This window comes from Hordeum vulgare, chromosome 6H (assembly GCF_904849725.1).
Source record: "Hordeum vulgare subsp. vulgare chromosome 6H, MorexV3_pseudomolecules_assembly, whole genome shotgun sequence".
Classification (NCBI taxonomy): Eukaryota; Viridiplantae; Streptophyta; class Magnoliopsida; order Poales; family Poaceae; genus Hordeum; species Hordeum vulgare.
The window spans coordinates 24,311-50,377 of NC_058523.1; positions in this window are offsets into that span (position 1 = coordinate 24,311).

Here is a 26,067-nt window from a genome sequence, read left to right on the forward strand (position 1 = left end):
AATCAGCGCCGCAGAGGAGACAGCCGTTCCATGATCCGTCAAGATCGCCGCCGCTCACGCACCTCTCCGCGGAGTGGGCCCTATGGGTCCCGACATCATGATGATCGGCGTTCAGTCGGCGACACTTACGACCCAAGACCCGACGAAAGAGGGCGAATCGCCCAGCGAAGAGTCAACAGGGGTCGAGCCCACCGCGATGGCCACGATCTGGATCGTCCAAGTGGTGGCAGGACCATCGTGTCCGGCCCCGAGTGTTTTAGTCGAGCCATCCGTTCGGCTGACATCCCGCCCAACTTCCGATTGGCAGCGGGAATCGGCAAATTTACGGGGGAATCCAAGCCTGAAACATGGCTAGACGACTACCGAGTGGCAGTCCAGATCGGAGGAGGGGACGACCATGTCGCTATGAAGCACCTCCCTCTGATGCTCGACGGCTCAGCGCGAGCTTGGCTGAACCAATTGGCCCCCTCAAGCATTTACAGTTGGGCAGATCTGGCCCGAGTGTTCATCAGGACCTTCGAAGGGACGTGCAAACGCCCTGCAGGCCTTGTGGAGCTTCAGCACTGTGTCCAGAAGCCGAATGAGCCCTTGCGCGACTTCATCCAGCGATGGACAACTCTCTACCACATGGTGGAGAACGTCACCGAGCATCAAGCAGTCTGCACATTCAAGGCAGGCGTACGGTACAGAGAGTTGTACCTAAAGTTCGACCGGACGGGCGACATCTCCATGAGCAAGATGATGGAGATAGCAGCTCGTTATGCAAATGGTGAGGAAGAGGACCGCATCCGGAGCGGCAAACACAAGACAGTCGGCGATGCCGACGGAGGTAACACTCGGAAGCAAAAACAGAAAGTTCCGCCCACACCGCAGGCAGAAGCTGCAGCTGTGACCAGCGCCAAGTTCAAGGGCAAAGGGAAAGCACAGTCTACCCCCAAGAAGAAGCCGTTCAACAATCTCATCCTGGATCAGCCTTGTCCAGTTCACACGAAGATGGACGAAGAAGGCAACCCCATATACGCGAAGGACACCACTCGACAGTGTCGTCTCCTGATCCAGGGGTTCAGCGAAGGACAACCGAGTGAGAAGAATCCTGAACAAGACGAGGAGGATAAGGAGGATCCGTTCCCCCAAGTCCATGCAACCCTCATGATTTTTGCTGGCGTCGAAAGCATGAGTCGACTGAAGCTAGTGAACAGAGAGGTCAACATGGCCGTTCCGACTGCTCCCAAGTTCCTTAAATGGTCTCAGACTGCGATCACCTTTGAGCAGTCAGATCATCCAACGCATGTCCCCACTCCAGGAAGACAGGCTCTGGTCGTCGACCCGGTGGTGGAAGGAGTCCGACTGCGCAAAGTCCTCATGGACGGCGATAGCGGACTGAACATCATGTACGCCGACACCCTCAAGGGAATGGGCATTCCGATGTCCAGACTCAGCGAGAGCAATATGCAGTTCCACGGAGTCGTCCCCGGACGGAAGGCCAAGTCACTCGGCCAGATCGCGTTGGACGTCACCTTCGGCTCTGACAAAAACTTTCGCAAGGAGAAGCTCACATTTGAGGTGGTGGATTTCTAGAGCGCTTACCATGCAATTCTGGGCCGCCCGGCATACGTGAGCTTCATGGCACGTCCGTGCTATGTATATTTGAAGTTGAAGATGCCAGGTCCAAAAGGCGTTATCACCATCACCGGCAACCGCCAGCGAGCTGAGGAGTGTCTGCAAGAGGGATCAAGGATCGCCAACCAGCAGATGGCTATACTCGAGCTCGAAGAGTACAAGAAGACAGTCGACCCTGCCGACTTAATGCGCTCAAAGAAGCCAGCTTCTGAGTCCGTGTTCCAGTCGGCGGGAGAGACTAAGAAGGTCAGCATCCACCCGGCGGACGAGTCTGCCGCCCCGACGAACATCTCCACCACCCTCGATCCTAAATAGGAAGCCGAGCTCACCCAATTCCTCCGTGAGAACTGGGACATCTTCGCATGGAAACCCTCTGACATGCCAGGTGTACCCAGGGAGTTGGCTGAGCACCGACTGCATGTGGATCCCGTCGCTCGGCCCGGCCGAGAGCGCCTGCGCCGGTCCGCCGCGCACAAGAGGAAGGCAATCGGAGAATAGGTGGCCAAGCTGCTGGCTGCCAACTTCATTCGCGAGGTTCACCACTCCGAGTGGCTCGCCAATGTCGTCATGGTGCCCAAGAAGGACAAGTCACTCCGAATGTGCATTGACTTCAAGCATCTCAATAAGGTCTGCCCGAAAGACCATTTTCCGCTCCCCCGCATAGATCAAATTGTCGATTCGACTGCGGGATGCGAGCGTTTGTCATTTCTTGATGCCTACTCGGGCTATCATCAGATCCGTCTGTATGGTCCCGATGAGTTGAAAACAGCCTTCATCACCCCGTTTGGGTGCTTCTGCTACATCACTATGCCTTTCGGTCTGAAGAATGCAGGAGCTACCTTTATGCGCATGATCCAAAAATGTCTCCTCGACCAGATCGGTCGCAATGTGGAGGCATACATGGATGATATCGTAGTCAAGTCACGCAAAGGTTCCGACCTGCTGACTTACTTGGCAGAAACATTCGCCAACCTTCGTAGGTACGATATCAAGCTCAACCCAGCCAAATGTTCATTCGGTGTTCCCAGCGGAAAGTTACTCGGTTTCTTCGTTTCCGAACAAGGGATCAACGTTAACCCCGAAAAGATTGGGACCATCGTCCGAATGGAGAGGCCGGTTAGAATACATGATGTTCAACGGCTCACAGGTTGCCTGGCGGCTTTAAGCAGGTTCATCAGTCGACTCGGCGAAAAAGCACTTCCTCTGTACCGACTCATGAAGAAGTCAGATGCCTTCGATTGGACAGACGAAGCTCAAGTCGCATTCGACGACCTCAAAGTCCTACTTTCCACCCAGCCGGTTCTTACTGCTCCGCTCAGTAAAGAGCCCCTTCTTCTATATATCACGGCTACAAATCAAGTCGTCAGTACTGTTCTTACAGTCGAGCGAGAAGAAGAAGGAAAAGCATACAAAGTTCAGCGGCCAGTGTACTACGTCTCCGAAGTCCTGACCCCTTCCAAGCAGAGGTATCCCCATTATCAAAAACTTATCTATGGGATCTATATGACTGCAAAGAAGGTGGCCCATTATTTCCAAGACCACTCGGTATCTTTCGTTTCTGATGCTCCGTTGTCGGGAATTATCCACAATCGGGACGCGTCAGGCCGAGTGGCGAAGTGGGCAATGGAGATGCTGTACTGTGACATCAAGTTCGAGGCCAAGAAAGCTATTAAGTCTCAAGCCCTGGCTGACTTTATAGCAGAATGGGTAGAACAACAGCAACCGACTCACATCTACTCGGCTCATTGGACAATGTTCTTCGATGGGTCTAAGATGTTGAATGGATCCGGCGCTGGTGTGGTGATCATATCGCCGAAAGGCGACAAGCTCAAGTACGTGCTTCAGATACACTTTGATTCCTCCAACAACGAGGCAGAGTATGAAGCTCTCCTCTACGGATTGCGCATGGCCATCTCACTCGGCGTCCGTCGCCTGATGGTCTACGGCGATTCGGATTTGGTGGTTAACCAAGTGATGAAAGAGTGGGACGTAAGGAACCCCACCATGACAACATACTGCAATGCAGTCAGGAAGCTGGAGAAGAAGTTTGAAGGTCTAGAACTTCATCATGTTCCAAGACTGAAGAACCAAGCAGCTGACGAGTTGGCGAAACTCGGATCCACTCGGAGACCAGTCCCGAGTGATGTCTGCCTTGAGCACCTCCATCTTCCCTCAGTCAAAGAAGATCCCTTCACTGAAGAACCAGTACAACCCAAGAGCACAACAGATCCGACTGAAATCATTGTGCCTGCTGTGGTTGATCTGGTCACAGAGATTCTGGTTGTCGTTCCCGATTGGACTGTGCCGATCATGGCATATATCTTAAGACAAGAACTTCCAGAAGATGAAGTCCAAGCCCGGCAAATAGTTCGCAGGTCGAAGGCATTCACTATCATTGACGGCCAATTGTACAAGGAGAGTGTTTCGGGCGTTCTTCAACGCTGCATTTCCCCGGAGGAAGGACAGTTGATCCTAGAGGATATCCACTCGGGAACCTGCGGCCATCACGCTTCTTCGAGAGCAATCGTCGCCAAGGCGTTCAGGGCTGGATTCTTCTGGCTGCAGGCTAACGAGATGGCTAAAGCTATGGTCGACCGATGTGAAGGCTGTCAGTTCTACTCCAACAAGTCCCACAAGCCAACATCTGCACTAAAGACGATCCCACTTGTGTGGCCATTTGCAGTTTGGGGATTAGACACAGTCGGACCATTCAAGACAGGCCAAGGAGGCTACACGCATCTGTTGGTGGCAGTCGACAAGTTTACAAAATGGATAGAAGCCAAACCCATCAAGAAACTCGACGCCTCAACAGCTGTTAAGTTTGTCAGGGACATCATCTCCAGATTCGGGGTACCTCAGAGCATAATCACGGACAATGGGACAAACTTCGACTCGGACAGATTCAAAGGCTTCTGTGTGAGTCAGGGTATCCGAGTGGATTTTGCTTCCGTAGCACATCCGCAATCCAACGGACAAGCTGAGCGTGCGAATGGACTTATCCTTCAAGGTTTGAAGCCCCAACTCTTGCGAGAGGTAGGACACGCTGCTGGTGCATGGGTCACCGAGTTACCTTCAGTACTTTGGGGCCTCCGCACCACTCCGAACCGATCAACGGGGCGATCACCGTTCTTCCTCGTTTATGGAGCAGAAGCGGTCCTTCCGAGTGACCTGCTTCACAATGCCCCACTAGTCGAAATCTTCTCCGAAGCCGAAGCAGAACAAGCAAGGCAAGATGGAGTCGATCTTCTGGAGGAGGAACGCGAGATGGCACTCACTCGTTCAACAATTTACCAACAAGATCTGCGACGCTTCCATGCGCGTCATGTCAGGAGTCGCACATTCCAAGCAGGCGATTTAGTGCTCCGAGTGGATCAGCAAAGACCCCACAAGTTGGCTCCGGCCTGGGAGGGGCCTTTCATCGTCTCCAAGGTGCTGAACAACGGAGCATACAAACTATACAACATTCAGAGGGAGACAGACGAGCCGCGTGCATGGAACGGAGATCTCCTCAAGCGTTTTTATACGTGATCGTCAACTGAAGCAGTGTAACGAACAAGTTTTGATGAAATAATATACAGCAGATTCAGTTTTTTGCAGATTCAGAGTTCTTCCGCGGTTGCAGACTACGGTCACACACAAAAAAAAACTTAGCTGCGATCCCGAATCGCCTAAGTACTACCTTCCTCCGAGTGTGCACTACACGTCGCACTCGGGGACTTAGTTGCGATCCTGAATCGCCTAAGTACTACCTTCCTCCGAGTGTGCACTTCACGTAGCACTCGGGGACTTAGCTGCGATCCTGCATCGCCTAAGTACTAACTTCCTCCGAGTGTGCACTACACGTCGCACTCGGGGACTTAGCTACGATCCTGAATCGCCTAAGTACTAACTTCCTCCGAGTGTGCACTATACGTCGCACTCGGAGACTTAGCTGCGATCCTGCATCGCCTAAGTACTAACTTACTCCGAGTGTGCACTACACGTCGCACTCGGGGACTTAGCCGCGATCCCGAATCGCCTAAGTAATAACTTCCTACGAGTGTGCACTACACGTCGCACTCGGAGACTTAGCCGCGATCCCGAATCGCCTAAGCACTAAACTCCCACGAGTGTGCACTACACGTCGCACTCGGGGACTTAGCCGCGATCCCGAATCGCCTAAGTACTAACCTCCTCCGAGTGTGCACTACATGTCGCACTCGGGGACTTAGTTGCGACCCCGAATCGCCTAAGTAATAACTTCCTCCGAGTGTGCACTACACGTCGCACTCGGGGACTTAGCTGTGATCAAGAATCACCTAAGTAATAATTTCCTACGAGTGTGCACTACACGTCGCACTCGGGGACTTAGCTGTGATCAACAATCACCTAAGTAATAACTTCCCACGAGTGTGCACTACACGTCGCACTCGGGGACTTAGCCGCGATCCCGAATCGCCTAAGTACTAACCTCCTCCGAGTGTGCACTACATGTCGCACTCGGGGACTTAGTTGCGACCCCGAATCGCCTAAGTAATAACTTCCTACGAGTGTGCACTACGCGTCGCACTCGGGGACTTAGCTGTGATCAATAATCACCTAAGTAATAACTTCCTACGAGTGCGCACTACACGTCGCACTCGGGGACTTAGCCGCAATCCCGAATCGCCTAAGTATTAACCTCCTCCGAGTATGCACTACACGTCGTGCTCGGAGACTTAGCTTTGATCAAGAATCACCTAAGTAATAACTTCCTCCGAGTGTGCACTACATGTCGCACTCGGGGACTTAGTTGCGACCCCGAATAGTATAAGTAATAACTTCCTACGAGTGTGCACTACACGTCGCACTCGGGGACTTAGTTGTGATCAACAATCACCTAAGTAATAACTTCCTACGAGTGCGCACTACACGTCGCACTCGGGGACTTAGCCGCGATCCCGAATCGCCTAAGTATTAACCTCCTCCGAGTATGCACTACACGTCGTGCTCGGAGACTTAGCTGTGATCAAGAATCACCTAAGTAATAACTTCCTACGAGTGTGCACTACACGTCGCACTCGGGGACTTAGTTGCGACCCTGAGTCGCCTAAGTACTAACCTCCTTCGAGTGTGCACTACATGTCGCACTCGGGGACTTAGTTGCGACCCTGAGTCGCCTAAGTACTAACCTCCTCCGAGTGTGCACTACATGTCGCACTCGGGGACTTAGTTGTGATCAAGAATCACCTAAGTATTAATGTCCTCCGAGTACGCACTAAGCGTTGCACTCGAAACAGCATTCAAACAAAAGACTAAATGTTTTCATTCCGATTCCAAAAGTCTAGCAACGATAACTGACTTGGTGCAGATCAAGCTTACCCGCACCGATTTAAAAGTATGACAGCCAACAGAAGTGGCCAGAGTATCTTACAGGTAAACACTCGGCATACCGAGGATAAAGTTTTATCACGCGTCAGCTGGGCCGGCGCCAGGACTGGAGGGCTCCACAAAGGTGTCCAAGTCGATTCCATCAGCGATGCGGATAGCAGTCTCAAGGAACGTCTCCATGAAGTCTTCGAACCGAAGCTTCTTCGTCTTGGCGACCTTCAATGTCTTCAACTTATCTTCCCGCACCTCCTTGCAATGGACTCGGACCAAGGACAGCGCAACATCAACACCGCAACGCGCTGCCGATTTCTTCCACGATTGCACTCGCCTCGGAATCTCCTCCAATCGCCCCAACAGAGTCTCCATCTCCTGCTGCGACTCGTCTTCTGGCCAAAGTTCCTTGTCAATTCGACCGATGACTTCTCTCAGTCGGTTGATGAACGGACCCACTTTGCTTACGCGGATATGCGCCCGGAGCAAATCCCGGTTGGCGTCCTCGCCGAGTGGCACCTTGTCCTTAATGGACCGCTCCACAGCCGCCGTTTCAGCTTCAGCGTCACCGCAAAAGTCTGCAACACACGGGCAAGCAGACAATCAAAACCGAGTGAAAAACTCACGGTACAAACACTCGACAAAGCATAAGACTTACCAGCCAGACGAGTCATCATCTGCGCAGCCCAGTCGGTGACATACTTCTCTTGAGCTATGCATCATCTGTTCAGGATGCCCATCTAATTGTGCTGCTCAGTCCTCTGTTTCCTCATCCTCTCCACCTCCGCCGTCAACACCCTGTTTGCTTCCAGAGCCTCCTCCAAGGACTTCTCTCGTACTTCCAGAGCATCCTTCATGCCGGCCATGGCGAGCATAGCCGCGTCAAGTTCACCAGCGAACTGGTTCCTCTCCGCCCTCAGGGCCTCATAGGCCGTTCCCATCTCACAAGTTTTCTGCCACCAACAAACAAAGGGTAATCAGCAAGTTTCTCAATACATAGTATACGTTCTTCAGACACCTGCCGACGCAAGCAGTCGACGGCGGTCTCGGGGACTACACCCAGTGGGTTCACTAAGAGTGACCCCACTGGCATGCACCTCAAGCAGGCCCGCCCTATTGAGATGCATGTTTTCACCTACGCCTTAGAGGCCAATACTACTCGACCTGCGTGCAACTTACTCTCGGAGACTCTTACCGCAAGAGCGCTCCGACTGCAATAAGTACTCGCACTCGGAAATCCTGCCTACGGACACAACCAAACTAAAGGCACAATGTATAAAGACAACTGTCGGTGCAAGCACTCGACAGAAGTCTCGGGGACTACACCCACTGGGTTCACTCGGAGTGAACCCATTGCAAAAACAATACCACCCAGTGGGTTACAGGAGAAAAGTAAATACTTACTAGACTACTTACTCGGATGTCGTCGCGCAGCTCCAAGCTCCGCTGGTACAAAGCCGCAACGGAGTCATAAGCCCTCTTGGCTTCTCCAGCCATGAGCTCCACCTGCACCATGGCCCCCTTGGCCGCTCCCACCTGCTCCTCTGGAAGACGCCGGATGCTGAATTCAACATTCGACGAACCGGGAATCGTGGGAGGTCCCTGGGGCATCCCAAGATCCACCCCAGTCGGTTCCTCCCCACCGGCACCGGTTCAGTCGGTGGAGGCGCTTCGGTTGGTGGAGCGTCGGCGACAAGGGTGGCAGCAGGAGGAGCAGCCTCAGGAACTGGCTCCAGGACAGGCTCCGCGGCGGGGTCGGCTCTCCCCTCGTCGTCCTCGTCCAGATGAATCGCCCCTGACAAGCCGAATGACACGACGACTCAAAAAAAGAAAGAATGGCGCAGTCTACAGGAATAAAACACCCGACTCTCCTACAACATACCTGGCTGGGACGAAACGACGTTGTCCGTGTCCATGGGGTCGTCCCCTTGGCGGGCCGGAGAGGTTGCAGAAGTGGCGACCCTGTCGAGTGAAGTCCATTCGACTTATAAAGCAGGAGTTCACTCGGACAACAGAAAGAGCCGAAAGTTAGATTCACTTACGTGGAGGTGACGGGGATGGCAACCCTCATCCGCGGCAGAGCCTTCCGAGGTTTGGGCCCACTCGGCCTGGGCGCCCTGGAAGACTGGCCTGCGGGCTCAGCGGCTGCGTCCCTTGCTCTCTTGGTGCCTTGAACACTCGGGACCACCGGGGCAACAGGCGGAGCACTCGACGACGCAGGAGGAGCTGAAGGGACGGCACGCTCGTGCCAACGCTTGCTTCGATGCTCTGGCCGTGGAGGTGGCGAGTCTGTCTCTTCGTCCTCTTCCTCTTCCTCGCTGTCCTCCTCCTCCGACTCCCCGCTGTCGGAGACATACTCGGCGCTCTCCACGCTCCCCTCCTGGCTACCTTCTTCCTCCTCCTCCTCCGGATTCCCGTTCGAGACAGGGGAGAACCAGTTGGTCCACGCCTGCATGAAGTTCAGTCGGAAACGTCAGACATCACACGGAGATATAAGTAAAAGACTGGAATTGAGACAGTTCAATGCACTCGGCTCATGTCACTCACCTGATTCGGCGGAGGGTGGTCCGCGCTATAAGGCGTCACCCGGCGAGCTCCTTTGGGGTTCTCACAAGGGCCCGTGATTTGGAGCACCCACGAGGTCACTCTCTCCTCGGGTACGCCCACCACGTTGGTCCGAGTGGAATCCTCGGGCCCTGTGTAGTGCCACATAGCGTGGTCGCGAGCCTGCAGCGGCTGGATCCGCCGACCAAGGAAGACTTCCAGCAGGTCTATGCCGGTGACCCCCCTCCTGACAACATCCATGAGTGCCTCGACCAAAGGCTGGATGTCGTTCTTCTCGGCCTTCGAGAGCGCGAGCTGCTTAGGTGGGGCGGGCCGGTCTAGACTAAATGGAGGCAGCCCAGTTGACGCGTTCGGACAGGCTATGTCCTGGCAGTAAAACCACGTCGACTGCCAGTTCCTAACCGACTCGCTCAACTGGAGGGCACGATAGCTGCTCCGACTCTTCTTCTGGAACCCTAAACCCCCGTAGAGCTGGAGGAGGTGTGTCTTATCGTCCGACTGACTAAGACATTTTATGGTTTGAGAGCGGGCGGAGAAGATGTGTTTGAACAAACCCCAATGGGGGGGCAACCGATAAATCACTCGCACAAAACGATAAAGGCAGAAAGATGGGCGATGGCATTTGGAGGAAAGTGATGGAGTTGAGCACCAAAGTGATTCATGATGCCTCTGAAGAAGGGATGCGGGGGTAAAGAAAAACCTCTGTGAACATGGCTGAGGAGCAAGACGCGCTCCCCCTCCCGTGGCGCCGGCTCGACCTCGTCGTCCGCCGGCAGCCTCCAAGACTTATGCACGAGCATGTCGTGCTCTACCAGCTCTAGCAGATCCCCCTCCGTCACCGTGGAGGGGAGGAAGTCTCCTTGGATCCACCCCGCCGGCAACGGCCGCTGCCGCCGCTGAGCGGCCGCCGCCTTGTTCTTCTTCTTCCTCGCCTCCATCTTGTTGGTCTGACCTTTGGTCATGGCGGGGACGGCGAGCCCTCGAGAAGGAGGAGAAGGAAGGAGTGTATGAGCGCAGGGGGTGGCGAAGAAGACGGAGCAGGCAAGAGTGAAAGATTCGGCGAGCGTAACCGAGGAGTTTCATCGCCCAGAGTTAAATAGTGCACCGACTGGGTCGCTGGCGAGCGGGCCCGAAATCTTATCCGCCCTACCGGCCGCGGCGATATCAGTGGAGGAGTTGAAGGCGCGAGGATCGAGGAGTCAGGCGCTACTCGAGCACGCTCACGTCGTCCCCGCTGAGCGCGCGGAACCCGAAATTTGAGATCCCGGAAAATCCGCCGCTGTCAGTTGACCGATTGCGTCAAAAGATGCCACGGAAGCACTCGGTTCCCGACAGTCTGTTTTGCAAGCACTTCCACTCGGAGCGTTGGTCGGGAGAGATAAAATGGATAGAGGCAAGCAACGCCCAAGCCGAACCTAGTCCAGTCGGATCTGAACCTCAAGCACCACTTCGATGTTTCAACCCCAATCCATTCGGGGACTAATGATGGGATCATAGTCCTAGGGTAGGGTCATAGGCCTGCCGTACATGTCCCACCCAAGGACTACCCCACGCAAAGGACAGGGCCTTAAGTCTGCCCCGACTGAATTAAGATATCCCCACCATCCAGTCGGTAACAGGCCCCGAATCATCCAGTCGGTAAATAGCATTCGGAGGAAACCAGGCTAACCGACTGGATACACTCGGTACGTCGTAACCTCTCCAGAGGGAAACTGTCGTACGTTTCCGGGTGCATTTATTAGCATTTAGAGCATACGTTACCTGTAACGTACGCCTTCAATCGCCACTACTCCACCCCTGAGTCAGAACCGTTGTGGGGGGCAGCGCACTCTATATAAGCCGCCCTCCCCCACAGGTAAAAGGGTTAGCAAATCTTTGTACTCCATATTACACTCGGTAACAAGCTCCGAGAGCACTGAGACGTAGGACTGTTACCTCCACTGCGAAGGGGCCTGAACTCATACAACCTCGCCGTAGCTAGGACTATGCCCATCTCATTCGTACCCTACACATCTACTGTCAGGCTTATACCCACGACACATATAATCCTGTATACTATTCCCTTTGTCCTTCGGTATGTTACTTGCCCGAGATTCGATCGTCGGTATCTCTATACCTAGTTCAATCTTGTTTCCCGCAAGTCTCTTTACTCGTTTCATAATACAATATCTCGTAACTAACTCCTTACTCACATTGCTTGCAAGGCTTGTTGTGATGTTGTATTACCAATTGGGTCCCGAGATACCTCTCCGTCACACGGAGTGAGAAATCCCAGTCTTGATCCATGCCAACCCAACAGACACCTTTGGAGATACCTGTAGAGCACCTTTATAGTCACCCAGTTACCTTGCGATGTTTGATAACCCACAGGGTATTCCTCCGGTGTCCGGGAGTTGCATGATCTCATGGTCATAGGAACAGATACATTGACATGCAGGAAACAGTAGCAATAAACTGACACGGTCATACGCTATGTTTATAGTTTGGGTCTTGTCCATCACATGATTCTCCTAATGATGTGATCCCATTATCAAGCGACAACACTTGTCTATGGTCAGGAAACCTTGACCATCTTTGATCAACGACCTAGTCAACTAGAGGCTTACTAGGGACAGTGCTTTGTTTATGTATCCACACATGTATTTGAGTTTCCAATCAATACAATTATAGCATGGATAATAAACGATTATCACAAAGAAATAAATATAATAATTACTAATTTATTATTGCCTCTAGGGCATATTTCCAACAGTAGGAGATCGCTTGTTCCTGTTCTTCCTTTTCCTTTTCGACTTGGATGTAAGTCCAAGTCCCTCCTTTCCTACAACTCCCTTTTGATTACTCAAAAGGTCGTTTAGGTTCTTCTCGCCTTGGATGCACGACACAAGGCCCTTCGCAAGTTGATCCTTCAACTTAGCATTTTCCTCCACAAGATGTACATGCTCACAACAAGCGTTAGTTGCACAAGCATTATCAATTATAACAAAAGGAGGACAGGTAGAGATATCCTTGGTAAGCTTTGCTTGGAGTTGACCATGAGACTCTTTCAAGGAGAAATGAGCACCTTTCAAGACCTTGTGGGCCTTGTCAAGTGTATCAAACTCCTCCTTGAGTCTGTCATGGCCAACCCCAAGTGCGGCCTTTTCAGACTTAAGCACACGTGTAAGGACAATAGTGTGATCTAGCTCCTTTTGTAATTTAGCACAATCATTGTTGTGTGACTCCTCAAGAGCCAAACGAAGATTGCGCTCTTTTTCTAGAGCAATAGATAATTCAACAATCTCATCGGCATAGTCATGACTATGTCCTTGTAGCTTGGAGATAGTCTCCTCATGAGACTCGATGAGGTCATTAGTCTCACCCAGTTGTTCCAAAAGAGCAACAAAGTGCTTCTTGGATTCTCCTTTGATTTTACACAGAAATTTGTCAAAATAATGCTCATTAAGTTCCACCACATCACTATCATCAACATAGTTTAACAAAGAAGGAGCAGTACTGATGGTGGTCTTAATGCTGGGTGTTACCTGATCAATACCTTTGTCCATAAGGCACTTGGTGATGCGGTTATCATTGGGGCACCAAAGAAGATACCTTGGTAAAGGGGGTGGAAATGGCTACAGTAGTCGTTGCCACCATATCATCATCGTCATCATCATCGGAGGGGTACTCTTAAAGTGCCACCATACCCCTTGGATAGGGTTTCTTGACAAAGTTGTTCTTGTTTGGGAAAGACTTGGCTTTGTCTTTGGGAATGAGCTTACCACCATTGTCTTCCCTCTTCTCATAGGGACACTCTGCCACGAAGTGACTCACATTGCCACAGTTATAGCATGTCCTCACACGCTGCTTGGTCTTGAACCCACTTGAGTTATTCTTGGAGAAATTGGGCCTTGAGTTTCTCTTATTGCCCCAGAATTGCCTTGACGCAAGAGCCATGCGCTCGTGATAAGCATACTTAGTCTCTTCAGGGGAGCCTTCCTCTTCCTCCTCCTCTTCTTCTTCTTCAGAAGCAGCCTTGACTTTGAAGGCAAGGTTGGGTGAAGATGTCTTTGACCGAACGCGGGCAAGAGCATTATCAGCGGTCTTGTTCATGATAGTCATTGCAATGAATTCATCCAACACCCCACTAGAGGACAAGGAGTGGAAATCTAGCCGTTGGCGAATGACGGATGACATGGTTTTGTTGAATGGCATGATGGCCTTGAGAAACTTGCGCTTGATCCATGTGTCATCCACATCCTTGCTTCCATGATCCTTGAGGGCAAAAGCAATAGCAGTCACCCGTTGATAGAGATCTCGAGGGTCCTCGTCTTCCTTCATCACAAACTCATCGGCCTCATCAAGAACCACTTCATAGTTGGACAGTTGAATGCTTGAGCTTCCCTTGTACAGCACCATAATGTGTTCACAATAGTCCTTAGCCTGAGTGAAGGGGCGCAAGTGAGGAAGATCTTCAGGAGGCACTGCGGATTGGAGAATGAATAATGCATAGTGATTATATTGATTGTCCGCTTCTTCTCTTGGAGTGAGGTTGCTTGGGTCATGCGGATAGTAGCCTTGCTCAATGATTCTCCATAAGTTTGTTGAGCTGTGATTCAAATGAGACTTAATGGAAAACACCTAGTTAGCAAAATCACCCTTAACAAGCTTAGGAGGAGGACCAAGATGATTGATACGCGCTGTAGGAACCAGTCCTCCATAGACAAGGGAGGTGGAACTAAGGCATAGGTTCCAGTCCCATTATTGTCAAGAGGGGAAGAAGGTCGCATACCTTTAGCCGCTTCCTTGGAGGAATTGGCCTCTGAATCCGTGTTGGCGGGGTTAACCACCAACGCCGGTTTGGGAGAACTTTTAATCCCCTCAATTAACTCTTTAAGCATGGTCTTGAATTCGTTCGTCAAGGATGTCCTAAGATTGGCCATAGCTGCATTCAAGTCGTCCCTTGTGACCGAAGTCAAGGCCACGGCCTCGGGTGGTGAAACCCTTAATAAAGAGACGTGGCTCTAATACCAATTGAAAGGATCGATATGGTTGACTAGAGGGGGTGTATAGGCAACTACCAATTTTTAGCTTTTCTTAACAAGTTAGGGTTAGCAACATAAAGGTTCTCTAAAATAATTACTAGGTGAGCAACCTATATGATGCTACCAACTATAACCACTAAAGCAAGTAAGAAATACTCTACAACAATAACATACACAATGTAAAGGTAAGAGATAACCACAAGTGGAACCGATGAAGATGAGGATGTGTTATCGAAGTTCCTTCCCTTTTACACGAAGTACGTCTCCGTTGGAGCGGTGTAGAGGCACAATGCTCCCCAATAAGCCACTAGGGCCACCGTATTCTCCTCACGCTCTCACACAATGCAAGGTGTCGTGATTTCACTATAGGTGCCCTTGAAGGCGGCGACCGGACCTTTACAAACAAGGTTGGGGCTATCTCCACACAAAGCTTTGAGGCTCCGAACAAGACCACGGAGCTTCACCACAATGGATTGTGGCTCCGAGGTGACCTCAACCGTCTAGGTTGCTCAAACACCCAAGAGTAACAAGATCTGCAAGGGATTAGTGGGGGGAACCAATTTTCTCTTGCTGGAAGTGTAGATCTTGGCCTTCTCAACCAATCCCTAGGAAATCAACAAGTTTGATTGGCTAGGGAGATAGATCGGGCACATATGAGCTTAGGGAGCAACAATGGAGTCTTGGAAGGTCAAAGGTAGGGTTTGTGAGGTAGGTGGACCCATTATATAGTGGGGGAACAAGTCCAACCGTTACCCTCACTGTGAGCACGCTCCTGGCGGTACTACCGCTTGGAACCAGCGGTACTACCGATGTCCCTAGCGGTACTACCGCAGGCCCCAGCGGTACTACCGCCAGGCTGACACAAAGCCACGGTAGTAGAAATACTACTACCGAGCCTACCACCGCCGCAAAAGAACTCGCAAAAAGTCCGACGAAGTACAACCGCTCACAGAGGGAGGTACTACCGTACTACCGCGAGACTGTAGCGGTACTACCAATCAGCTAGCGGTACTGCCGCTCAACTGGAGCGGTATGATACGTCTCAAACGTATCTATAATTTTTGATGGTTTCATGTTGTTATCTTGTCATCTTTGGATGTTTTATGTACCTTTTATATCTTTTTTGGGACTAACTTATTAATTCAGTGCCAAGTGCCAGTTCCTGTTTTTCTGTGTTTTTGGCTCTTTTCGGATCTGATTTTGGAAGGGAGTCCAAACGGAATAAAATCCCCGAAATAATTTTTTCCCGAACGGAAGAAGATCAGGGGGCTTGAGGGCCAAGGCAGGAGAGTTATAGGGGGCCCACAAGCCCTGTAGCTGCCACCAGGGGGCGGCGGCTAGCAGGCTTGTGGCCTCCCTGGCGCCCCCCTGACCTAGATCCTTCGCCTATATATTCCCTAAATTACAGAAAAAAAATAGGGGAATCCACGAAAACACTTTTCCACCGCCGCAAGCTTCCGTTTCCGCGAGATCTCATCTGGAGACCCTTCCCGGTGCCCTGTCGGAGGGGACTTTGGAGTTGGAGGGCTTCTACATCAACATCATCGCCCCTCCAATGACTCGTGAGTAGTTCACTTCAGACCTACGGGTCCGTAGTTAGTAGCTAGATGGCTTCTTCTCTCTCTTGGATCTTCAATACAAAGTTCTCCATGATCTTCATGGAGATCTATCTGATGTAATCCTCTTTGGCGGTGTGTTTGTCGAGATCCGATGAATTGTGGATTTGTGATCAGATTATCTATGATATATATTTGAGTCTTTGCTTATTTCTTATATGCATAATTTGATATCCTTGTAAGTCTCACCGAGTCTTGGGTTTTGTTTGGCCAACTAGATCTATGATTCTTGCAATGGGAGAAGTGCTTGGTTTTGGGTTCATACCGTGTGGTGACCTTTCCCAGTGACAGAAGGGGCAGCAAGGCACGCATCGTGTTGTTGCCATCAAGGATAACAAGGTGGGATTTGTCGTAGATATGAGATTGTCCATCTACATCATGTCATCTTGCTGAAGGCGTTACTCTGTTCTTTTGGACTTAATACACTAGATGCATGCTGGATAACGGTCGATGTGTGGAGTAATAGTAGTAGATGCAGAAAGTATCGGTCTACTTGTTTTGGACGTGATGCCTATAGATATAATCATTGCCATAGATGACGTCACGACTTTGCACGGTTCTATCAATTGCTCGACAGTAATTTGTTCACCCACCGTCTACTTGCTTTCATGAGAGAAGCCACTAGTGAACACTACGTCCCCCGGGTCTATTCACACCTATCGTTTCCACTTTCCCTTTTACTTTGCTTTGTTACTTTGTTGCTTTCAGTTCTCACTTGGCAAACAATCTATAAGGGATTAACAACCCCTTCATAGCGTTGGGAGCAAGCTTTTTGTGTTTGTGCAGGTACTTGTGATTCTCCTTCACTGGATCGATACCTTGGTTCTCAAAACTGAGGGAAATACTTACCGCCGCTGTGCTAAATCATCCTTTCCGCTTCGAGGGAACACCAACGCAAGGCTCCAAGGCCACGGGGGAAATCCTTTGCATATTTTCCTAGGAAGTCCCTAAAGGCATAGCCGTAGCAGAAGGATTCCTGGTGCCGTTGTTGAGGAGTATCAAGACAAGAATAGTCTCCCGTCAGCACGTGTTTTGGCGCTGTTGGAAGGTCTTTTGTTGCAGTAGCACGGTACTATCGCTAGCGAGCCGTACTATCGCTCAGCGTGAGCGGTACTACCGCTGGACCCTTAGCAAATGCTGCGAAAGACCTAGCAAGTGCTCCATTGCCGCAAAGAGAAAGTGGTGGAAAGAAAATGAGCGTGTGAGAGAGTTGATTCCACCAAACCTTTCCAACGCGGACTCCCTCTTAATAGTACGACTTTCCTACTACTCAACACTACCAAAGAGAACCTTAGGAAACACCATGCTCCAACAACACCGAGGGGCAACGAATCATCTTGTGCCCTATGATGTATTATCTGAAATGCTCAATGAACACGATTAGTCCGCACAGGTGCTATCATCAATCATCAAAACTACTTAGAACAAAATATGCCCGAACACCCCGGGAACCAAAATCAGTGAGAAATAGCACAGAAAACTGTCGAGAATGGAACAAATATGCGAGTTTTGACAATGTCCCCATAACCCGACCCCGAAGTTCCCCGAACGTTCAGATCACTCCTGGACCCAAAATGAGTGAGTAATAGCATAGAAAATTGTCCAGAATGGACCAAATCTGCGAGTTTTGACGAGCTCTTTGGTGTTCGCGTAACGTTCGGTTCGCCCCGGGAACCAAAATCAGTGACTAATAGCATAGAAAACTGGCTAGAATGGACCAAATCTACGAGTTTTCACGAGGTCCCCGTAACCGGTCCACGCAGTTCGTGAAATGTTTGTAACGCCTCGGAACCCAGAACCAGTGAGTAATAGCATAGAGAACTGGCCAGAATGGACCAAACCTGTGAGTTTTGTCAAGATCCCCGTAACCAGTCCCCGAAGTTCGCGGAACGCTCGTATCACCCCGGGAACCAAAATCAGTGAGTAATCGTAAAGAAAACTGGCCAGAATGCACCAAATCTGCGAGTTTTGAGAATGTCCCCATGCCTCAAAATCAAAGGGACGTCTCCACTCACAACTCTCTGTGCTGCCCAACAATCTGAAATCATTCACTAATATTGATGTTTGACCCGACTAAATATACACTCCAAAGTCCAATCAACTTAATAAGCCCGTGGTGATCCAAAACATGCATGTTACAAAAATTATACCGAAGTTACCGGGGTTATGTTTATACAATAAATGGACACCTTTTGTCGAACAACAGAGGGACGATCAGGGACCAACAGCTCCAACGTCGACGATCACTCGATGGAGATGTAACAACACAAATCCTGTAATTCCACCAAGTGAAAAAAATTAGGTCATCACAATTTTGTTCTTCAATTTGTTTTAGCAAGATCATCGTGATGAAGTAACCACTCACCATATGCAAATTTTAACATTTTTTCTCTATCTAAAAAAACCTAAAAAAAATTCTCCTCTTAGTCGAGTCAAGTAAGATTTTTTATCATATATGTATGCATGCATATCTTATTTGGTTCTTCTCGTTATAGTATAATGTGGCTATTTTCTATTGTGGTGGTCCCGCATTTAAGTCTCTTAAATCCAACAATCATGCAACATATCCACCTAACATGCTGCATATCCAACAATCATTAGTTTACTCGTAACATCAATGCCCATAGAATTCCAACAATCTTCAATAAGCTCTAAAATTCCAACAATCTCCAATAATCTCCAACAATCTCCAATCAGTGCTCTTAGAATTCCAACGCACAGCTAGCACACTACCTAATACAACAAATATGTGCAGAACATGATCTGGATCGTTGCAAAATTCGTTGCTGCTTGGAGCGGTAATTGAATGAGACAAAAATAAAAAAAAGGAAAAAAGACTACAGTGGGCAGCGTCGGAGCGGCCTGCGCGTGGGTGGCGTCGCCGTCGGCGTCATCGCGGGCGACGGTGATCGTGGGGGATGGAGGTAGGAGGAGGTGGGGAGCGGCGACGTTGGTCGCCAGCGTTGCAGGGGAGCGGGGGCGGTGAGGCTCGGTGACGCGCGCAGCTTGGGGAGGAGAGGACAAGGAGGTCTAGCGATGACGGCAACTCTAAGTGTAGCAAGCATAGCAGGGTAAGTCACAACATGGCTCAAGCATCTACATGTATACTAGGTTGCTTGGTTTAGCTATTTACTATGACAATGATAGGCCATGCAAAGGAATGGGTTCAAGGGGTGGTCGGAAACGTCGCCGACGTCTACATTTCCGAATGCTAGAGGTCGGGTTACTCGGGTCCGAGGCCGTGGTGCACTAGAGGATGAGCTGGAGGCTCCTATGGGATCCTTGAGGCCTCCTAAACACAAACGCATACTCAGGTGCGAGCTCACTAGTAGAAAACAGGGCATCAGTGCCGGTTCTGCAACCAGGACTAAGCAATCGGGACAAAAAGCCCCAACTTTTAGTTTGGGCTGCATTACAAACTGGGACTAAAGGATCTCCACGTGGCCGTTGTAGGGTGCCCAGGAAGGAGGACCTTTAGTCTCGGATGATAACACCGACTGGGTCTAAAAGGCAGCCATGTGTCAGCACCTCCCACGCGCTATGGTTTTTTTTTTGAAATGAGGGGTTTTGGAGGGTTTAGGTGTTTTGTATTGTGTTTCCCCCTTTTCTTTTTGTGTTTATCATTCAATTCTTTTACATTTACGGTTTTATTTAAATTTTATGTTTTCCATTCAACTCGACGCTAGCTACTACATATAGCAATGAAGGAACCATTACACAAATCGTGATGCACATAGAGAGAAGTGACCTCTCTTTCTCCGTGCTTGGTCGGACAACAAGTTTTCGTATATCTATTCGATGCTACTACGTATAGTACGTGTTCATGCATAGATACAATGTAACATCTCTTACTATCCCTAATATCTAATTACCAACCTTCAGTACCAATTCTTGATGGTATTCTCCATTTTCATCTATGATCTCAATAATGAAGAATCCCGCCAATTCCTCTTGAATTACTCGAATGCGAGCCTTTGGTAGGAGTTCGTCCCGCTTCCATTCGATCTAATTTTACGAATATATATATATATATATATATATATATATATATATATATATATATATGAAAAATACATCCTACCATCCAGGGGTAATTACCCCACATGTTCCATATACTATCATGCGTTAGTATATATATTAATTTATCATTTTAATTATGTTTATATATTATATATAATATTTTTCAAAGTGAGTTATACATGAAAAAATTACAAGTTAGCCCATGGTTTTTATTATATTTGTGAAATATGTATATTTTTGTACGTAAAAAAGAACATACACAAAATACGATACATAGTACCAAAAAATAATATATATACTACCTAAACATTATTATATACTACATACTACGCGTACATACTCTCCGATTTGATAGATACTACATACAACATACAAAACATAAGTGGTGGTAACTACCACCGGTGGTATATATACGTACTTCAAGTTTTTTGAAAATTCTACCCTTCTCACAGGTCGTCTGGCGAATGAACTTGCAAATGTAGTATCCACATAAATTATTCCGGGTCCCTATCTCGAGCACTTTATGAGAATAAAGTTCAATCAAAATAATAATAAAGCATGATAATGCTATTGAAACTAGAATCAAAGAGATGTGCGGACCAAGCTAGTACTACTTACATTGAGTTGTTAAAATCGCAGCTCCGGTTTCCATTCACCCTAACCTTCTTTGTGAACTCTTTCCAAACCCTGTCCGGCAAAGAAAATGAATAAAGGAGTTATTAATTACTTGATATCAGGAAATGAACGAAAGTTACATATATAGTGCGATAATGATTGAAATTACCTGTGGAGCATTGCTCTCAGGTCCGCCCACATCTCCATGTATTTACATAACGAGTCCATGACGAGGAGAATAAAGTGGAAACTGCACACGCTTAGCTCAACAATTACACTTAACATCAAGTAATTAGCGGAACAAAATGTTGTGTACAAGACAATATAACACTCACTTGAAGTTGTAAGGAAATAGTATTTCCCTTTTGGTTTATTGTTCAGTGAACGCCCTTAGCAAGATCTTCTCTCTATCCTTGGTGTTCCATTATACCATAGCTTCTTGAACAGTATTTGGGTTAATGAACCCAATGTCCCACAATTGTCTTATTTTGCATTCGAGGATCTTCTTTCTGCATAATTTATATAGAGTGGATAGTTATACATGGAATGAACCAGCTGAACTAGAAACTTAATTACAGAAATGATATTTACAAGCAATAGAAACTGACGATAGATTTGTTCATGGCATCTTTATTATATAACTAAAATAATTCTTCAAACTAAACATAAATCTCCTCGTCTTCGTTGAAGTAGTGCTCATCTTTAGCCCCGGCCCGCAATGATATAGTCAGCCCCTTTCCTTGAGGCTTCCAAGTACCAGTTATGCACTCTTCGTATCATCGTTGGTAGATTCTGAAGCTCCTCGGGTTTGACGAGAGGCTTCCCGTGCTTGAATCTAAAGACTAACTCAGCCATTTCGAACTATACCTCATCGTCTAAGTAATCACAAAGAGTGAAACCAGTACCAGCGGCCGCTACCCCCGGATCATTAGTGATATCGGTGAACACCTTGAGCGGGGGGCACGATTGGATTTTCTGTTTGTCGAGCTGGGGAATTGTTTCCCCCTTTGCACCACTTCTACTTCTCGACCGGTTCTCTGGATCTCTATATGACTTCAAATAGAGCGATCATAGTCTGGTAGCAGTCGCAGCGGTGGTTTTGTAGCGCCTCACTATTTACGGATCTATTTTCTCTGTTGGATCTGGAAACTTCAATGCAAAATGGTGTTTCACCTCGGCATCCATGACCTCTTTGTTTTCCTCCTCAGTCAGGTCATATGGTAACTTGGCAGGAGCCTTCTTGACGCTACCTGCTCTGGATTTCTTCGTTGTTGTACTACTAGTCGCCAGAGTGGAGGCAGATGTCGTGGAAATAAACCTGATAGTAGAGGTGTAGGGTACGAATGGAGAGGGCGGAGTCCTAGCTATGGCAATATTGTATGGAAGATGTATGAGTTCAGGCCCCTCTCTTGGAGGTAACAGCCCTACGTCTCAGGTGCTCGGGAGCTCTTGTAGTGGGGATTGTATAATAGAGGGGGTGCGAACCCTTGTGCCAGAAGGGAGGGGTAGCTTATATACAGTGCGCCACCTCTATTCAATACCTCAGCATCTAAGGGCTCGATCAATATGAGTTAAAGATATATGTTACTGATAACGTAAGTCGGTAATAAATGCTACTAAAGACCATTGGCTGAACGTGTGTCGTTGGCCCTTGTGGGTGACTTCTGGTCTTCAATGCCGACTAGAATCCTTCCGAGTGTATACGGGTTGTCGAGTGGATGGAAATGTGGTCCGAGTGTTTGCGTACCGAGTGACTTTTAAGTGTCATCTTCATCCAGTCGGAATCTTCTGGCTGACCTTTGGCCTAATAATGAGGTGCCCTTGGGTAGGATATTTAGGTCAGGCATGTGACCCTACCCTAGGTACATATCCCCATCATTAGCCCCCGAATGGATCGGGGTTCGAGTGACGAAGGAATCGACGTGAATTCTTGTCGAGTCATTCCGATATTGGTCATCTTCCTCGAATTGATAAAACTTTGGGTCGACTGAAATCTTCGTCATTCGCCTTGATCGATTCTATTGCAAAGTTTTCCCAAGTGATTTCAGATGCTTGGACTCGTTCTGAGTGACTGACAGGATCTTTTGATATGACTAATCACTGCGGCAGGTTCATACCTCACGGGATTCGAAATTTCGGTTTCCGCGCTCCTCGCGAGGATGACGCAACTGTCAGGCAAGTGGAGCAACAACGCCTCGATTATCGCGCCGTCATCATCGCCATGTGTCACGTATCCACTGATATCGGGATAGACTGAGATCTAGAGGGCCTTCGAGGTGGAGCCATACTTGCACCCCATCGAGAGACCTTCGAGGTGGAGCCATACTTGGACCCCATCAAGTTTCCAGTTCCTGATGACTTGGCCGTAAATATGTATCGCCTCAACTGCCGCCTTGTGAAAGTTCAAGCATATCTCACGCGACTGTGAGCCACTATGGGGGGAATCGACAAAGAACTGTGGCCTCAAGATACGTTCCTCGTCGACCTGGAAGCTGTGATGGACCGCTTGGGTCGGGTTCCTGAGAGAGTCCAAGCGTGGAAGAAATCCGCTGCTCGGTGTGGAGCTGATGTTACTCTTTCACTCATCAAGGTCCACTGTAAGGAGGCGAGAGAAGACAAACTGAAAATGCTCCAAGTAGCGAACACCAAGAAGCTGCAGTTCGAGGATTCCATGGAGACCTTCATCAGTGTTGCGACTCGCATCGCTGATGGAATTGATCTCGATAGTTTTGTCGAGCCAGCAAGTCCTGGGGGTCCTTGAGAAGAAAATTGTTGTTATTCCCAAAAACTTTAAATTTGCCTCGATATGCCGAGTGGTTGATGTATCGTTAAACTTCATTCGGGTGTTGAACCCGGGTACTTTGTGGTTGCGCGGATAACTTTGATCTGTGTTGAGCTCTTTTGAACTTATCTGCTTTCGATATTTGCAAGATTTGCTTGGTTTTCTTCAAGTGAATAGATTTCTATTCATTCGGAAAAAGTTTTGACTTAGGCAATTTGCTCGCAACTAAGTTTCCGAGTATGAAATCTTCTTTCCACTCGGACTATATTTTTACTTAGACATATCATGTTTAGCTAAGCCCCCGAGTGTGAGAATTTTTCTTCACTCGGTGTACATTTTGTACTTAAGCGAAGACTGGTTCACAGCTAAGCGTCTGAGTGAATAGTTTTTATCCACTAGGAAGAGTTTGTTTACTTAGGCGAATCTTGTTCGCAGGTAAGTCCCCGAGTATGAGGATCGCTCTGCACTCGGAGTATATTTTATACTTAGGCGAAGACTCGTTCACTCGAAAGGGTTTTGTAACTTAGGCGAATCATGTTCGCAGCTAAGCGCCCGAGTGTGAGGATCGCTCTTCACTCAGAGTAGGATTCGTACTTAGGTGAAGACTGGTTTGCAGCTAAGCGTTCGTGTGAATAGTTTTTATTCACTCAGAAAAGTTTGTTAACTTAGGCGAATCTATTCGCAGCTAAGCCCCCGAGTGTGAGGATCGCTCTTCACTCGGAGTACGTTTTGTACTTAGGCGAAGACTGGTTCGCAGCTAAGCACCCAAGTGAATAGTTTTATCCACTCGGGATAGTTTGTTTACTTAGGCGAATCTTGTTCATAGATAAGCCGGTGAGTGTGAGGATCCTCTTCACTCGGAGTACGTTTTATACTTAGGCGAAGACTGGTTCGCATCTAAGCACCCGAGAGAATAGTTTTTATCCACTCGGAAGAGTTTGTTTACTTAGGCCAATCTTGTTCGCAGCTAAGCCCCCGAGTGTGATGATCGCTCTTCACTCGAAGTATGTTTTGTACTTAGGCCGAGGCTGGTTCGCAGCTAAGCGCCCGAGTGAATAGTTTTTATCCACTCGGAAGAGTTTGTGAACTTAGGCGAATCTTGTTCGCGGCTAAGCCCCCGAGTGTGAGGATCGCTCTTCACTCGAAGTAGGATTTGGGCGTGTAGCCACTCGATCGGAATCGGCAAAAATTGAAGAAGTTATGACTTTGACAAGAAACTTTATTCAACAAACTTCTTCTATTACATCGGATCGACTAGTGATCAAGCATAAAAACATTTGAGCAGATATGCATTCCATGCACGCGGCTCATCGATTCTTTTCTGCAGATTGTAGAGTCGATAGTCTCCATTGTTTAACACCTTGGTGACGATGAAAGGCCCTTCCCAAGCAGGAGCTAGCTTATGAGGTCGTTGTTGATCCACTCTGAGTACCAGATCACCTTCATGAAACGCCCGACTCCTCACATGCCTTGAATGAAAACACCGTAGGTCTTGTTGATAAGTTGTAGATTGAATTAGCGCCATCTCGCCTTCTTCCTCCAAAATATCCACTCCATCTTCACGTGCTTGCTCGGCTTGAGCTTCTGAATAGATATCCACAAGGATGAACTGTGAAGCAAGTCACTCGGTAGAACAGCTTCGGCTCCATAGACCACGAAGAAAGGAGTTAGCCTGGTCGACCGGTTCGGTGTTGTCCTCAGACCCCAGAGGACAGAAGGTAGCTCAGTCACCCAAGCGCATGCAGCATACTCCAGGTCCCGCATGAGTCGAGGCTTTAATCCTTGTAGGATAAGGCCATTCGCTCGCTCTACTTGGCCGTTAGTTTGAGGATGGGCAACCGATGCATAATCCACTCGAGTCCCTTGGTTAGTGCAGAAATGTCTGAACACGTCAGAGTCGAAGTTCGGCCCATTGTCTGTGATGATTCTATGCGGGACTCCATACCGGAATGTAATTTCCTTCACAAACTTGATAGTTGTGCGGGTATCCAGCTTCTTGATTGGCTTGGCTTCGATTCATTTGGTGAACTTGTCGACTGCAACGAGCAAGTGTGTGAACCCACTCTGACCCGTCCGAAAAGGCCCGACCATATCTAAGCCCCAGACAGCAAACGTCCAAATGAGAGGGGTTGTATTTAGGGCAGATGCAGGGTTGTGAGACAATTTGGAGTAGAACTGACAGCCTTCACAACGGTTAACGAGATCTTTGGCCATTTCATTCGCGTGTGGCCAGAAGAATTCAGATCGGTATGCTTTGGCAACAATGGTCCGAGAGGACGCATGATGGCCACAGGTCCCTGAGTGGATTTCTTCCAGAATCAGTTGGCCCTTCTCAGGAGAGATGCATCGTTGAGCTACATCGGTCACACTCTCTCTGTAGAGCTGATCACCCATTACGGTGAAGGCTATTGACCTGCGGACAATCTATCGGGCTTCGTCCTCTTCCTCTGGCACCTCTCACCTTAAGATGTATGCTATATATGGC